The following is a 17,807-nucleotide window of genomic DNA, read 5'->3' as shown; positions in this document are numbered from 1 at the left end:
TACGGCAAGATGTGTAAAGTGTAACAACGTGCGGCAGAAGCGGCAGAGAAAGCAGCCCCTTTCTGTCACAGAAGGCTACCTCCAAACACGAGGCAGGCGCCTGTCAGCCAGGCGCCGTGATGGGCTCCGCGGTGGTGCGGGGCCACATCTGGAGAGGTATCGGGGTGCATCACTGTTCGACCACTTCAACTCTGATGTGCTCCTCCAGTCTTCACCCAGACGTAGCTGAGGCAGACAGGATGGTCTGATGGCTGCTGTGGTAAGGTTCTGCATGGTACACAGGATTGATGCTCCCTCTTCCAGACAAATCACAGCATAACAGTCTGTCAGCACGCACAGATGTGTTTTCCCATTTTTATTTGGTCTTCTTATGCTAATATCACATTAATTTGCCTTTGATGTGTAGAAGGAACCAACCTAATTTATGCTGCCAGGCACAAGGAAGGCAGAGCAATGAGGGTGTTCCGTGGGGGAAAGGAAACACAACCTGTTTCAAAGCTCCTGAAACAATATTTGTGGTGTGGAACAAGATCATAAGAACAAGAAATGGCCATACACTGATTAGGAGGTCACTAATGAGACCTTAAATTTGCTAATTTTAATTAGCAAAATAAGAAGTCCCATTATTGGAAGAAATATAAAAATAAAAAGCAAAGCCTCACCATTTGATTTGTTCATCTGTGATTCTGACTAACGTACACCAGTGTGAAATATTTTCCACTTGTCCCAACTGCTGTCCACGACTAGTGCTTATTACTGGGTTCTGGCAAACACTGAGGCATGCAGATCTTCAAGTTTGCCCACTCTTGTGTGAGTTTGTGTGGATACAAATCTACACTGACCTAACTGGTGAAAAGGCTCGCATGTGATGGTGCTGATGGAGAGGCAATATTCCTGCATTCCTTCTTCATAATAGACCTGCTCCATGTAGTATTCATAATGCAATAAATAAATAAATAAATTGAAGTTTAGAGTACTGTAGGCTTTAATTTGTTCCACTTTGTTCCACTTTACCTAGAACAAGAACCGGGGAAGTCTAGAAGAACAGCTCAGAGATTTTCTGCAGCCTGGGGAAGCAACAGCAGTGCCTCTTCTCTTATTTATATGCTGCAGGCAAAAATCAGGAAGTTCCTCCTCGGTTTTGTTCCTGTGGTTATGAGAATTAGGTAAGTCCATGAGCTTGTTAGAAAGAAACCAACAAACAGAAAACAACATTAAAATAACTTACTTTGAAAGTTTTGGAGAGATTTTGATTGTCTAGAAGATACGTATTTCATATCATCCCATTTCAAGAGCCAAGGGCTTTCACGATTGCTAGTCCAGATATTTTGAGCCTAGAAGTAGCTGTAACATTTCAAAAATAGGTTTCATATGCTTAAAAATAATTCATACCTTAACAGTCAGATATCTCAAAGCTTTCTAGACCTGGGAGACTGGGAATGTTTCCTTTCCATTGGCATAAAGGGTTCAATTTCTAGTCATATCCAATAAAGTATATATGGGGCATTAAAGCTCTGACATTTCTAGGCAAAGAAAATTTGTCACTGTAATAGCACGGATTTTTACCTTTCCAATAGCTCACACAGGTGTCATTTTGAGAGAAACTCCATGTCTGAAATGAAAAAGAGAAAATATTAGCTATAGGGAGCTGTTCCCGTTTGGGGACTGTTGAGATAAATCCTAGGAGATAGGGTTTGAGAAGCAGATAAAGTGGTCAAAGGTGTAAGATAAATTCAAATATAACATATCACTGTAATTGAACACCCCATCTCCGAACACGCCGCTATATATCATCAGTCAGAGGTCTCTGTGTGAGCTCTGTTGATCAATTCTCAAAGAACTGGGAGAGGCAGAAAACGCAAAACTGGCCAAAGGAGAGAAGCTGCTCATATGACTCTTCTAATTAGGCCTTGCCACTCTGGGACTGGCTCCCATGCCAGGAGAACCTGTTTATTTGGAGAGCAGCAAGAATGGGCCGGGTTGCTCTTTCTTTCAAGGTGGTCAGGTCTTCCAGATGGGCAAAGATTAAGGAAGAAGTTAACAGAGGACAAGTGTGGTAGATAGGCCTGAAGCAGCCAAGCAGGTGATCATGGGGCATCTTAAATCTGATGAAGCTCCTGTGTCTGCCCTGTGAGTGCCTGGCTGGGTGGTGGTGTGGGCTTGCACAGAGGTCAGTCCCTGTGGCCAACTCTTCGCTAACCTCTGCAGTGGTGCTTAAAGAGTTTCAGTGGGTCAGGACTTCACGAGGGTGACCGATACAGTCCCTGCTCCAAGTCTCAACCAGGAGAACTCGATTGTTTTATTGATTGCTTGCTTACCCTGCTGCTGTGTCCATCCACTGTGAAGGTGAGGGAGATAATCTGTGTGGGCTTTCTTACTGGCCAGCTGAGGCAGGATGATGGGCAGAGAGGAACAGGAGAGTTTCTTTTTGTGATTGCTTATATTTTGAGTGGTAAATACGTGTAGAACATGTCTAGGTTTTAAACACTGGGTAATTGGATTACAAAGTTGTTACTGTATTAAATAAGTCAACATGTGGAATGAGAGTATATAACACTGAGCAGACATTTCTCCTGACATTTTGCACGTGGAAATACAGCCCAGCTCTTAGTGGCTTTACTTTTTTCCACATAAGCATACTGCTCTTAATGATAATGTACTCCCTAATTTGTTCTCTCAGTGGTTTACATTTCCTATAGCTAGTTTTTCAAATACATAATGGCATTGTAGAGCTTAAGCAATTATTTCCAATGTCTGGGCATATTTATCAAGTGGAGCCGAGTATTGATCATCTGTAGAGAATTTCTCAGCATTCTTTCACATTTTCTGGCTGGCTGATGGGAGGGTGCAGTTCACTTTTATCAGTGAATTGAAAATTGGTTTTGTATCCCCATTTTTAAACAAAACTCATCAGGCCTCACTATTGCAGGTTCAAAACCAAAAGTAGTCATATTTTTTGCTTTTCCTGACTGCTGCCGTCATTATTTGGCTGTTCTGTTTCAAATATGGCACATCATATTTTTATCATGTTTAGATTCAAAGAGTTGGTATGAAATGAGATAGATAACTACGCTGTATGACAATGATTGTTCCAAGGTTTTAAGACTAACTACTTAATAAATGTTTTTGTTCGTTTCTTTTTAGCTGGATATCAATGAAATCAGCCAAAACAATTTTTTGTCACCTAAACACCTCTTGCGAGGAGTATCCTGCTGTGTTCAAGGATGAAAATTTGCTTCCCAGCATGATTTACCAGGTCCAGCATCACACCCGTATTAACAACCAGTGCTGGCTTCTCTCTTCAGCCTCTGCTGTTGAGGTCTTTATTGCCAGAACTGTTCAAATAATTGTGAAATCACTGCAGACTCATGTCCCTCCAATACACTAAATGGGTATTGTTATCCCTGTTTTACAAATCAAAGAGAACAAAACTAGAGGGAAGTAAGAAATTATACTAAAACCTTATGGGAAAACCTGTGGCGAAACCATGAATCTCCTGGTGCCCCCACTGTGTGTCTTAATGACAGATTCATCACTTCTGTTTGTTTCGAAGATGTATTTATATTACTACTACTGCTGCTAATACCACTGCTTCAATAGATGCACTTAACTCCTTGAGGACTCCAAGGTGGCCTGTCCCAAATCTTTTCCTCTCTTTTCTGTACGTTGTAATGGAAAGAACTTTTTTGGCAAACAGTGCCACCTAAGGATATGTATAACCTATCTATGCTGTATCTAGCATTCACAAGGACAAAGTTTCATTTCTGTAACCCTCATTCTGTGTGAAATTTCCTTGCACGTTTCCACTGGAGAACCTTCTGAGTATCAGAGTATTTGCAGGAGTGGAATATAGGAAGTTTTAACATAGAAAATTCACAGAAAACTTTAGATTGACATTTTAATACTGATTTCCTGTTTGTTTCATGCGTATGTATCCACCTGCAGTCATGTTAATGGGTGGAGGATTTCATAAGAAGAAACCAGAAGCCACAGTGCAGTTGCTCACAGATGGGAGATGTCCATCAGCCAACTGATGAGCCAGGTAGTACCAGATCCTTAGTGTCTTCAGGCTCTGCTCTACTTGGCAGTATAAGGACTATGCTGCCACCACTCAGCTTCAAGTGAGGTGCACAGGTTCCCCTTTCAGACACCCAATTTCTCATATTCCACTTGGTTGTCTAATACTTATGCAAAAGACTCGTCTTCTTTGGACAGTAAGCATTTGACTATTTGTATGAAGTGGTGCAGACCCCATAGCAGGATTATGGCAGTGAAGCCAGCAGCAGACAATGAATTTTGGGGGAAGGTTGGGAAGGATTTTCAAGTGCTTGTCATCATCCAAATGAAGCCAGTCTCCCGTATCAACCGAGTTGCACATTCACCTGCCCTGTACAAGGTTGTCCTCTCAACCCAGCAGCAAAGGTAAGCAGCAGTGCCTGTTTTTGAGATTCCCCCTTGGATTTCAAGGGTTGAGCTCAAACCCCAGTACCAGGCAGCTGGTGACCATGGGTTGGCTCCAGAAGCAAAGCCCTGTGTGCAAAACCATGGGGTTCAGCAGCATCTGGGCAGGCGTTCCAGGGAACCCAAGTGGGCTTGGAGAACTGGTGAAAATATGGGCCGTGGAGTGCACTTTCCTCCTGGTCTCAGCCCTGGCCAGCTGCACAGGGGTGCTAAGCAGGGCTGGCGATGGGTGCTCACATAAATCACCAGCCAGAAACATACCACAAGCTGCTTTTGTATTCTCTTCCCATTATATTTTCACGTGATGTGTCCAGTCAGCTTTTAAATCATTTTAGAGATGTGACTCCTAGCACTTTTCTTGGGAAGCTATTTCACAGTCTATTAGACCTCTTGTTAAAATTTTGTCTGGATAGTCAACTCGAATCTCCCTTTGCTCAGTTTCCTACCTTTATATGCAATTATACCTCTTAGAAGCACTCTAAACAATCTCCCTAATGTCTCACTGCTTATATCTTTCAGGACATGTAAACAGTTATAGCATTTTGGGACACTGTGTGGGGCATCTTAAAATATTTGGCTCTTACAGTCTTTCTCCATGAATCATTCGCTATAGCCCTTATGTTAGGCGTTTTATTCTTCTTAAAGTTCTTTCTAATTTGTCATCATCTTCCTAGTTAGGCTGGTGCCCAGGCCTGCATGCAAGCTGTAATTTATACAACAAAGATTTCATATTCATAATGTTTTTAGGCTGCACATAGATTTAAAATCTGTTCAGTGCCCTAATTTCACCAGTAATTGTATCTCCTTCTTTTTTTTAACCTCATACAGAAAGAAAAGTAAGCAGCTTTTCAGTTTAATTAGTTTAGTTTCTGACAGCTTTAATGTGCAATGCTGTAAAGAACTGCAAGGTTAAAAGATTTTCCTGGGGTCCATAGAACCGGAAAGAAAAATAAACACATTTTGCTCATAAAACAGGAGCAACACTATATAGGATATTAAAATATTTTTCTCCATTTGTTTTCTTAAAGCGCAGAGCTGCTCATTTCACAGTGTGAAATAGGAACATGGGTTTGTCATCCTAGCTCCTAAAATAAACCCCACATAAATGTATTCATAGTACCATCCAGATATTTTTCATGACAGCATGACAATCAGATGTCACATGCAGAATGCTGTCTGTTGGTATTCAGAACATTCAGTGTCACTGCATGGTAGAAGCTCTTTCTGCGTAACAAAATGAATAGGGAGTACAAAGGCTACTTGTTATAATATTTTGGAAGAAAATTCCGTCTGGGAATCCATAAATGACACATTTTGTTTGGAAAAAAAAAAGTATATATGGAGTGGTAAGAATAACTGATTCTGATTTCTTAACAGAAATGAGAAAAACTGTATGGGGAAAAAAGAAAGAAAGAAAAAAGAAAAATAAAGAAATTTGGTTCCAGATCTGAATTTAGGAAATGAACCTAATTGTGCTAAAAATGAGTGACAGCAATACCCTATGGACTTCAGGATGGAAATGTCAAAATGAAAATAACCTGGGATGATGATGTGTAATTCTTAATGATGATGATGATGATGAATACAATAATAGTAACCATATTAATAATCAAAACAAAATTGTTCAGAAGCACGTGTCAGGACCGAGGCTTCATTGTGCTAAACAAATACAATATTATCATCACATACCTATCACAGGATCACCTGGACTCTCCAATTTCTAACAGAAAAGATAGCTTTTTTTTTTTTTTTTTGAGTGAGCAAGCAGCATTTTTGAAGTGCTCTGAGCACGGCTGGTATTATATCTATCTTCTCCCCTTGTTCAGTACAGTAAGATAAAAAAAAATGTGAACAAGCATGTGAGGAAAAATATATATGAAACCATAGATCATATCTTTTATGAAAAGCATGGTAGAATCGAACTTTTGAAAGACATCTCTTTATTACCTCTTCTTAGTGTACTTTCACTCGAGGATATTCCCACCTCTGACCTTTTCTGCAAAATTTTAGTCTCCTCAATATTCATTTCCAGGTGTCTGCTTTCTGTCTTGTTGAGCGGCTGCTGCTGATTGACATGCCAAAATCTGAAACACTGCCTGCCAATTCCAGCTCACTTAGAGCTGCTGATCTGTGCTAATGCAGTAACCTTCACCCAAGCTCTTTTTCATGTGGATAAAGCAGGTCACAGAGGAAGGCCTGCCAGTTCCAAAGACTGAAACCTTCTTCAGCTTTTCCTTAAATTAACCGTGTGTCACACAACGGGAGCTGCCTGTAGACCACATGGTAATCCACATTGCTTCTGTGAGAAAACGAACAAGGCCTGCAATTTCAGGAGAGGGAATAATTAAAGCAGATGAGATTTCCATCCCTGTTTTGATGCTTGCTTTCAGATCATGGTGCACCTGACAGCTGCGGAAAGCATCTGGACAAGCACCCCTAAGGTAGGAGGTAAGGATGAGGTGAAAGAAGAAAAGGAGAATCTTTCAAACAGAGAAAAATAAGTGGGTTTGGTTTTTGTTTTTAATTTGATTTAATTTATTTTTTTTAATTGGGGGAGGGGGTGGGGGGGATATTTTGACATGGGACCATAACTCACAACTGTAAGGAGATATTCACAGAGGCCGTGTCTCCAAGGTACCTTATAAAACAGACCTGCCTAGGCTATTTTTGTTTGAATGACTACCATGCGTGGGCCATAGCTGCTTACAAACTACCTGAACCTGTACTTGAGAAGACAAACATCTGAATGGCTCAGTACAGGCCTCTTCTGCAGGAGATATAACTGGAGGCCTTCCTCCTGATGTTTCTTTTGATATTTCTGAATGCCAGAAGAAAACTGTTATTGAGAATCATCCTTGATTTGTATCATACATAGAAGATTGCAGACAACTCCTGGTTTAATGCTGGAAGCAACCATAATGTAGCGTCACTGGCTTTTGTAAGCGATGCACCTGAGTGATGAGCTGTAAGGCTGGGGCCTGGCAGGATCTGGTGTTCCTCCATACTTGGGTTGGCTGCTTTGAGTCAGATAAAGATTCAGACATTTCTATGGATGGAAGATATTGAAGTGTTTTTATTTATTTATTTATATTGTTTTGTTTTGTGGAAATTCTTTATATTACGTTTAAGTGAATTTACTTTGGCAAGTAAATCCCTACACTTTCTGTAAACTTCCCAGTTAATAAACCTGATGTAAATGTTAACTACCTTTCAGTACAGTACATTTTAATGACTGTGTTCTATATCATGTCTTATAACTTACTCAGCAGTGTAAAACCACGAAGCCTTCCCACAGTACAAGAAGCAATTAAATTGCTCTCCCTGGCACATTTGCTCTGTCCATCTTTCTCCAGGGAAGGATGTCTGCAGTGCAGCACACAATGCTCCTGCACACACAGCACACCCATGCCTCTGAAGGGCCTGGGGATGGCCAGGGATGTTCCTTCCACATCTACTGGGAGTAGGAGACCTCCTGTCAGTGTATGTTTCAGTTGGTTTCAGTTCCGCATCCCTAAAGGGATCCAAATTTCATTAAATATTTAGTATTATCTACCATCTCGTGGTAGTGTTTTCACAACAGACCTGTATGTTGGGTGCATCAGAACCAGCATAATGGTCATAAGTAATTGACTCCAGAATAGTGCATGGAAAGGAACACCTAACGTGTTCAAATACTTAAAACAGAATGAAGTAACCTGTTCTGAAAAGCCAGTGAGGGCTTTAATCCCTTGGGTTTAGTGCAAGATTAGAATTAAACAAACCTTAATATTGCCTTTCTTACCGTACAAGTTGAAGAAATGGTGAATTAGAAGTTGGAAATTAAGATGAAACTGCCCTGATTTCCAATATGTGATTTGCATTCTTTCCAACACTGCTTACATCCTAATCTTTACCATAGAAAAATTAGGCACCAGAGAAAACCCTCATGATTCACCCAGATGGACATTTAGAAAATAATAACCATTAATTCAGGAAACGAATTAACCTGTAGTTCATCACATTTTCTCAACTATAGCTCGTCAAGGAATTAATAGTTCCCAGTTCCCTCCTTCTTTTCTTCATTTTCATGAAAGTCACTTTCCCTTCAGGTTCTGTTTAGCAGAGTGGATGCTTTACCTGCGGGGCTCTTCATGTACCCCAGGATGGCCAGGAGCCCTCCTGCAATTAGCTCTGCCAGTGTGCCTCCGCATTTAATCTGAATACTTGACTGCTTCCTCCACTTCCAGGAGGTGGCCTTCATACGTATTTTTTATGGATGTGGAGACAAATAAATAAATAGTATTAAAAAAAATAATTAACACAGCATGCAAAGCTGCTGGGAGAAATCATCATCAGTGGGTGGTGTGATACCATATATTTTAATGCAAATTAATTTATTTGTGGAAATGATCAGGGAAGAGGGAACATAACCAAGTTGGCAGTAGGCTTCCACCTCAGAGCAGCTGGTGAAACGCTCACACCAGTTCCAACAGCTGGTCCTTCTGGAGCCGCAGTTGCTCAGAGAGAGATGCAGAAGTGCTTGACAGATAATGTTGTCACTGCTAATGAGCAGGGCTGCCCCGAGCTGGAAGAGCAAAGTGCTGAAGCCAACAGCCACTGGGAATTCACAGACGTGGGTACAGAGCCTGCAGAGCCCAGACCGCGCTCTGGCAACAGCAGCTGAGCTCAGCATCTCCAGCAAGCAACCTCTCCGTGGTGCAGAAGGGCAGCTGCTTGGCCATCCGTACCAAGGAGTGATTTTGCACATGAAATGAAAAATCTCTCTCACTTGGCCAGGCGCCTCCGACTTACTCACAGAGCGTCGCCAGCACATGGGCAGAGCGCAGGGCAGCTAGTGCCGATGGATCCAGCGCCCCCGGGGCCTGTTTTGACTGCAGTGTCTCCCACCGCTGCGGAGCTGTTGTCCTCATGCTTTTTGTCCCTGCTAAGCACTAATCTGTCGTGTGCCACGGGTATGTTTAACAGCAGCATACCGTGACTCTGGTTATACTCTGCCCTGGAGGGTAACTACTGTGATTTAGAAAACTGTAATTCCTGCGCTGGGTCTGACATGTGGCTAAGCAATAAAGCACTTCTCATTATTGTCATAAATGGGGCTGTCTCAAAGGTCCTGCCCATTACCCAACATATGTCTTTAAGTGCACATGGACACAAACACCAGGAAAATAGCTTTCAGCTCAACCTGAGCCTTCTCCCCAGGACCGCCATAATCCTGATTAGCTGATACTGTAGATAGACCTCACTTACTTGTCACACAAGCTCTGCCGCTTAATGAAATGAACAAATCCACTTCAAGCCTCAAAGGGGAGTTTAACTTGCTGTTTCTTTAAATTAAGCCTGCACTGCCTCAAACCTCTACTGAAGTGTCAGCAGGTACATTCCAAAAATGACATCTATAAAAACGACTATCTCCCCTTCCTGCTATTCTCTGCTCAGCCATCTAGAAGCTAATTCGGAAAAATAATGTTATCTACTAATAACGGTGAGCTAATCTCTGTTCGGGTATCCAGCAATCTGCAGGACTGGTTTTAACAGCCTTTGTGAAGTGATTACTACTCAGTGATGTACCAAAACATGGGGAAGGGCACCATCTTGTCCATGAGCTATTTTGCTCAAGGCTGCTCATCAAAAGAAATGATTTATGGAGGTGCACCGTCCAGGCTTATAGCAAGAAAAAAAAAAAAAAAAGTTATTTTCTTCATTCAGTGAAAATTCATTGCATAACGTGCTGCTACATCTCACATCTGTCTCTTTTAAGCTTTGTGTCCACTTTTCAACTCTTCTCATGTTGGTGATGCCTTAATAACAATTACAGCGACTATCAGCCCCGGGAAGCGTTAGTATGAGTGATCGGAGGAAGGAGGAAGGTGAGGCGTTTCTCCCACCAGTGCGTGGATGATGTACGCACACAATTTCCACAAATGTTTAAGGATTTGTCTTGCATGCCTCTTCTCCCTGCAGGGATGAGACACACTGCCTGACACTCACATGTCATGGACTGCGATAGCTGTAATTTCATTTACAGAAACAGGGAGCAAACAAAACCCCAGCGGTTCACTTAGAGGCTCCAGCCGGACAAATCCCCAGGGACAGCTTTCCACAGCCTGGGCTGAGGCATGTGCCTGAGTGACGGCGCTGTGCTGGGAAGCTGCACGTCCTTCAGAGAGAACACTCGGGGTTGTAAAATATCTCCCCTCCCATTTAAACGCCCTTCACCTGGCTCTTGTAGGAGACATACAGCCCTGAACACCCTGTGCTGGCTGTTCTCTGGAAGGGTGCAATACTATTTTCCAGGAGTTAGTGTTAGAAATCATAGACACACACAGTCACAGAATGGTTTGGGATGGAAGGGACCTTACAGATCATTTAATTCCAACCCCCTGCCATGGGCAGGGACACCTCCCACCAGACCAGGTTGCCCAAAGCCCCATCCAGCCTGGCCTTGAACACCTCCAGGGATGGGGCAGCCACAGCTTCTCTGGGCAGCCTGTGCCAGGGCCTTGCCACCCTCTGAGTGAAGAATTTCTTCCTTATATCTAATCTAAATCTATTCTCTTTTAGTTTAAAACCATTACCCCTTGTCCTAGCACTACACCCCCTGACAAAGAGTTCCTCCCCAGCTTTCCAGTAGGCCCCTTTAGGTACTGGAAGGCCACAATGAGATCTCCCCGGAGCCTTCTCTTCTCCAGGCTGAACAACCCCAGCTCTCGGCCTGCCTTTGTAGGAGAGGCGCTCCAGCCCTCTGACCATCCCCATGGCCCTTTGTTGGACTCTCTCCAGTACGTGCACATCTCTCCTGTACTGGGGAGCCCAGAACCGGACACAGCGCTCCATGTGTGACCTCACGAGGCTGAGTGCAGGGGAAGGAGCACCTCCATCAACCTGCTGGCTACACTTTGCCTGATGCAGCCCGGGATCCTATCAGCCTTCTTTGCAGCAAGGGCACATTGCTGACTCATGTTCAGTCTCTCAAAATGAACCAGAAAATCCTCAGTAGGTCCGTTAAACCAGGCATGGGGGAAAGTATAATGTGTCCTGGTGTCCTTCCAGCCAGGGGTGTGCCCAGTGATGCCTCCCCCAGCTGCCCAAGCTGCTGCACCAGTGAGCGGAGCCTGCAGGTGGGGCATCCTCTGCACTGGGACTTTGGTTTATTTCTTTGAGAGTGACAAAACCCTCTCCTGTGCACAGCACCGAGCCTCTCTGTGCTGCACAGCTCCCATTGCATGCTGTCACAGGGATGCAAAATGCATTTTTAAGATGTTCTCCATTGCAGTGTTTGTTTTTGTTTTCTTTTCCATCAAATATATACATATATATATATATATTTCTCTGCTCTAAATGAAATGGAAGCTCGGTGACTTTCATTATCCTGGAAAAAAATATAAAATTACTGAAAAAAAGGGTAAATCTAGGTATGATTTTGTATGTTTAGAAATTTTGTTCTGAGGATGTTTGAGATTGTGCTGAACTGCTTTACAGCTGTGCATGCTTTTTGGTTTTGAACATTTTTAGTTTCTGGTATATTCTGTAGTTATATTTTGAGAGGCAATCCAAAGACTGTTGGGTATAAGGTCTGTTTATATGTTTCCACTATTCATAAACAATTTAATGATATATGCCAGGTAGTACAAAGAGAATGATCATTTCAATGACTACGCTTTCTGAGGAAGGCTATGCTACACTACTCCTGCTTGACACCTTACAACAATTTTTAAGAGGGAAATTCATTTTGATTTGAAAAGACCGAAACATTGTCCTGTATGGAAGGTAAATCAATCTGTCTTTCAATTTACTTAATGCTATAAAACTCTATAGCTCTGCTCATTCCTGCTTTTTAAAACATCAGACGGCAAGAAAAGTGAGAAATATATGGCTGCTATTTAAAAAATGGTGGCATTACTGAGGCTTCAGTGCTCCCAGGGGGTGCTCGGTGTGGAGTAAGGCAGAGGCTGGGGAGAAGCTGTGGTCTGCCCAGCCACCCATCACCTCCCCAGCCAGGGCAGATCCAGCCTTGCAGTACAAAGCCCTTTAGATACACACCAAAAACCTGCTAGTACTGCATGTGCAATCAGCATATTTCCCCGATGCAGAAGAAATTTGTTGAGGACATTTTATGGTACAGTATAAAATAACTTTTTTTTTTTTTTCTTTTTTCCCCAAAGATGGATATATTGTAATCTTCCTCTAATAGAAATGGAATGCAGCTTGGATAAAGTTTATCAGAGGGTTGAACTGCTTGGTGAAACTGGATATGCACAGGTTTAAAGAAATCTATTTTCAGGCATTTATGAGGATGATAGCTATCTGTGTATGAAAAAAATGGTACAGTAGCAAAATACACTAATCTGAATGGATCCTGCTTCCCTATGTGTATTGAGAATGTATCTGAGACTACTTGAATAATCCTTAAAAATAGCTTACGTGTTGTGCTTGGAATAAATGCAGGACTTTTTCTTCACTGTGTTTGTTCATCATATCCCAGATAAGAAAGATCATTTTGTTCTGGCTGATTTGTGTGATCTAAAATTTTAAATTCAAAACACACATACCAACATATCTTTTTAATGGGAGTTTTAACAGAAATATTTTAAAAACAGCCAACAAAGGGATCACATCCTGCAACTGAATATTAAACTTATATCAATATTTGCATTTTAATTGATGTGTGAATGTTAAATCTTATCTTCCTAGAGAGTAAGTATTGTACTGTACTCATCCTCCTGTTACAGAATCACAGCAAGGTGAGACTGGCAGGGCCCTCTGGAGGCCAGCTGCTCCAGCCCCTGCCCAAGCAGGGACACCCAGAGCAGGCTGCCCAGGACCACGTCCAGGCGGCTTCTGAAGGTCTCCAAGGAGGAGACCCCCACAGCCCCTGTGGGCAGCCTGTGCCAGTGCTTGGTCACCCACACAGCACAGAAGTGCTCCTGGTGTTCAGGCAGCACCTCCTGTGTCCCAGGTTGTGCCCATTGCCTCATGTCCTGGCACTGGGAGCCCTGCTCCATCCTCTTTGCACCCTCCCTCCAGGTATATATTGGTGAGTTTCGCTCTGAGCCTTCTCTTCACCAGTCTGAACAGCCCCAGCTCTCAGTCTATCCTCATATGAGAGATGCTCCTGTCCCTTCAACATCTCTGTGGCTCTTCAGGGGCCTTTGTGACCCCTCCAGGGCCTTTTCTGCCAAGCTGCTTTCCAGCTGGGTGGTCCCCAGCATGTGCTGGTGCCTGGGGTTGTTCCTCCTCAGGTGCAGGACTCTGCATTTCTCCTTGTTGAACTTTGTCAGATGTTTGTCATCCCATTTCTCCAGCCCGCTGAAGTCCCTCTGAATGTCACCATGACTCTCTGCTGAATGCCAGCCCCCCTGGTTTTGTGTCACCAGCAAACTTGCTGAGGGTACACCCTGCCCCAATACCAGGTCGTCGGTAAAGATGTTAAGCAGGATTGGACCCAGTATTGACCCTTGGGGTACAGCACTATTTACAGGCCCCCAACTAGATTTTGTGCCTCTGATTTCCACCCTCTGGGCCTGACTGCTCAACCAGCTCCAACCCACCCCACTGTCTGCTCATCCAGCCACACACCACCAGCTCCTCTATGAGGGTCTGAGGGGAGACGGTGCCAGAACCTGACTGAAGTCAGGGTAGTCACGTCCGCTGCTCTGCTCCCATCCACCAGGCCAGTCTTTTCATACTAGAAGGTCGTCAGGCTGGTGAAGCATGGCTTGCCCTTGGTGAATCGATGCTGACTACTCCCACTGAATACATTTGTCTCCTTCATTTTCTCAGGCTGGGTTGTGAGCCCGGCACCTTCATCTTTGTGTACATTCTCATTTGCAACGGTACATAATGCTGATGTGAAACTTTCTACTAGTCCTCTACCGCTGATGATACTGTGTATTTCTTCTCATTTTCATTATAGGGTCTTCATCTGCAGTGACCTTCATCGTTTCCAGTCATCATTTCTTATGCCTTTTATATGGAGCCAGCTACTTCAGGAAGAAGAGTGTTTATACTCAGCATATTCAAGGCACTGCAGCAATGCACGTGGCAATAAAGAATACAATGAATGAAAAGGATCTTAGGTTGAATTACTGTTACCCAAGTGTCAATGGCTTTATACTCAGTTTAGATCTGTATTGGTACACCACAGGACAGATCCTTTCAAACTACCCACTGTTGAAGCTGGCGCTTACAGACAGATGACATCTGCAGAATATAAACTCATATCCAACAAGCTGTGGGTTTTGGTTTTGTTTTGTTTTGTTTTTACAGTCTTTAATTTCATTACTGCTTTCCATGTAGCTGATTGCTATACAGTTTCTGTGTTTTGCTTTCATTGTTCCCTACCTGCTTTTTTCCAGATTGAATCTCGTTTTATTACCTACTTATATCTCTAAATTCTGCAGCTCTCTTTTTATTATTTTGCTATCTATCCTGGGTTTTGTAACACCTTACAATTTAGTATGATCTGTAAATTTAATTAATGTCATGTTTGCCAAAGACCTTAGGGAGCCAAGTCAATTACACAGCCAAAAAAAAAAAAAAAAAAAAGAAAGAAAACCCTTATTATGCTATAAATGTTCTGCTAAAAATCCCTCTTCATAAGGAAACACTATAGCTTTCTTGGCCTCCATAGATGTAATTGGAAAGGGGCCTAGCTGTTTTTCCCACGCCATTTGTGCCATTTTAAAATTTAAAATATATTATTACCTAAGTACATAACAAAGAAATGAAAAAAGGCAACTTAATTCCTTTCCCTGTAACTGAAATGTGGTGGACAGGGTTAGACAAACACTTGAAGTACACATTTTGCTATGACATCTAAATTAAACCTACCACAGTGTTACTCAAGAAGAATTGCCTCAAATTACTTCACACATTTAGGGCAAACACAGGCAGCCAATTAATTGATTTTATTTAGAATGCCTGTTTTTTTTTATTGCTGTTTTTGTTGATTTCTTTGTTTCTGTTTGTTTGCTTGTGTTTTTTTGTTTTATTTTGTTTGGTTTTGCTCTTTTTTTTTTTTTAGTGTTTCCTATGAATGTTATGCACATAGTGCAATTGTGTGATGCCTCAGCCCAGTCTGACAACATTCAAGCAAAGTCTATAATTCTTTGTCATTATTATCTCTGGGCTATTATGATGCTGGTAGGAATTAGAGCAGAGCAACCTCCATCATTCGAGTAGGAATAACAGCAATTACTACTTTGGTCTCTGACTGAGGTTAGAACAAATAAATTGAGATATATAATTATTACAATTTCTCAAATTCATCATTAGCTGCAACTGCATTTCTAATGCAGGAGGCCATATTATTGGGGCTGACCACAGTAGCTGCTCCTGACTCACACTGCAGAAGCACTACTAAGATCACTCCCTTTTTAATTAGGCCTTTTATTCTCAAATTGAAGTCAAGATCACCTGAGACACATCAATATATATTAACTTTCACAAAGTAATTCAAGACTTTGAAAATCCATTTTGAAAGTTCAGTCTGAGCACCTGACAGACAGGGCTGCTCTCCACTGGCAAAGAAGAAAAGAAAAGGGGAAAAGATTTCTCTTTCTTTATTTTTTTCAAAAATGAGTCCTACTTCTTGAATAAAATAAAATATATGTTTTTTAAAGCATATGGCAGAATGTCATTTGGATAATGAAAGTACATGGGCCACGATGTGTAATTCAGCAGATGATGAATGTGCCATGGTCCCATGACATCAGTGACTTTCCCGTAAATTCAGAGTGCATGCAGATTTCTCCAAGGAAAACTTGAGCTCTCATGTTTAGTTTCATAACCTGGGTTTACAATGTATTTAATTGCTTTTAGTTTTTAAGGATTTGTTTCCTGTATTTATTTTGCCTGTAAATATATTCCAAAGACCAGTGTGCTGGCGATGGATTGATGCAGAGTTATGGCTGTGAGAGAAGAGCAGCCAAGTCTGGGGAGCTAAGCAGGGTGTGTGCACCAGGAAGATGTCTCAGGAGCTTGAGCTCATCTTGCTGTACGTGTGAAAGTCAGCCTGTCCTGCAAAGACAGTTGTCTATGATGTATAAAAGCCCTTCTCATACTGTAAAGGGTGCCGCAGGTCAAACCTAAGACTGTAGTGACTTGATCTGGTTGCCCAAGCACAGGGATCCAGCACAGTTTAGAAAACCCAAGGGTCTGGGGAACATTCATATGTCACGGAGATGACACAGGATCTCCTTTTCCTTATAGATTTGTGCTTCTCTGTGTCTATGGTAGACACCTCATGGTACCACAAAGCGTGTTCAGCGGCTGTGTTTAGAGCTCTGTGCGGTGCTGCAGACATCACGATGGCTGCGGAGTCTCAGAGCATTCAGGCACATTAATTATACACTTTTGGTAACTGTTTTATCCTATTTTTTAGAGAAAGATAGCTGACGCAGACATAGAATTAGTAAATTGTCCTAATCGATACCAGCGCCTACCATCAGCTTAAAAACTTCTAGGCGTTAATTATGAGGCACCGCAAACACATCACTCAGGCGGATCGGCGGCAGGAGCTCCCGTGTGCTGCTCAGCGCTCAGCCCACATACTCTCCCTCCCTCCACCTCACCTCTCAGTCAGCAGCAATTGCCTTCGTGAGACGCTCCTCATTTTATACCTTCAACTTTCTGACTTTAAATTCTGCTCTTCAAACTCTTAAACGGAGTCAGGGCAAATTTCTGCTCTAGACCACCTGCGGTACACTGTGAGCTGCTCTTTTCGCTCCAAAACCATTCAAGGAGATTTCAGAGAGGGTTTGCGTTACGACCAAGTGCTTTTTCATGGTTCATGGAAGGCGGTACAGATGTTGGGGACTGGGGAGGAGAGGTAACCTGGGATGTGTGAGGGTGAAATCATGTAGAAAATAACATCACAGCAAAGTAGGTATCGTTCAGGAAGCAAGAAAGGAAATGATGTGAGGGGGGAGACAGTGAAATCCATGAAAGGCTGATGCCAAGCTTATCATACACTGCCTTTTTGGAAGGCATTTGGGTGTTATGGTGATAGGCAAGATCATATGCTCAGCAAGAGAAGACTACAGAGCAGAACGAGGCTTTCTGCAAGTGTGACCTGTTCTGGAGGGCTCTAGTGGATCGGGATGGTGGGGGAACATCTGGGCACGGGAGATGGACAGAGGCTGGCTGAGAGATGCCAACAGGTGAGCACAGGTGCACAGAGCACGAAATAAAGCCCTGCTTTCTTTTGTCCACAGACAGACACAAAGAACAGGAGAGACAATAGAAAAATTGGCGTGTCAGCAGAGCTGTGTAATGTAAACGCTCCAGCTGTCAGTCGAACATCTCATCTTCACCCAAAAAGTCACCGGTGAGGAACGGCAGCTGCA

The 17,807-nt window shown here is 42.7% G+C and overlaps 1 long non-coding RNA gene across 1 annotated transcript; it reads left to right on the top strand.

Annotated features, from left to right (window-relative positions):
• The first annotated feature begins 1,029 nt into the window (after nucleotides 1–1,029).
• On the top strand, nucleotides 1,030–7,770 carry LOC308188020. The gene is made up of 3 exons (XR_013945101.1): nucleotides 1,030–1,166; nucleotides 3,145–4,422; nucleotides 6,852–7,770. It is a non-coding gene; the product is annotated as an uncharacterized lncRNA (long non-coding RNA).
• The last annotated feature ends 10,037 nt before the right edge of the window (nucleotides 7,771–17,807 follow it).

The sequence above is a fragment of the Anser brachyrhynchus genome (genome assembly GCF_964034855.1).
Source record: "Anser brachyrhynchus genome assembly, chromosome: 1".
Taxonomy (NCBI): Eukaryota; Metazoa; Chordata; class Aves; order Anseriformes; family Anatidae; genus Anser; species Anser brachyrhynchus.
The sequence above is the reverse complement of the archived record's forward strand: the minus strand, read 5'-3'. Positions and strand labels throughout refer to the sequence as shown.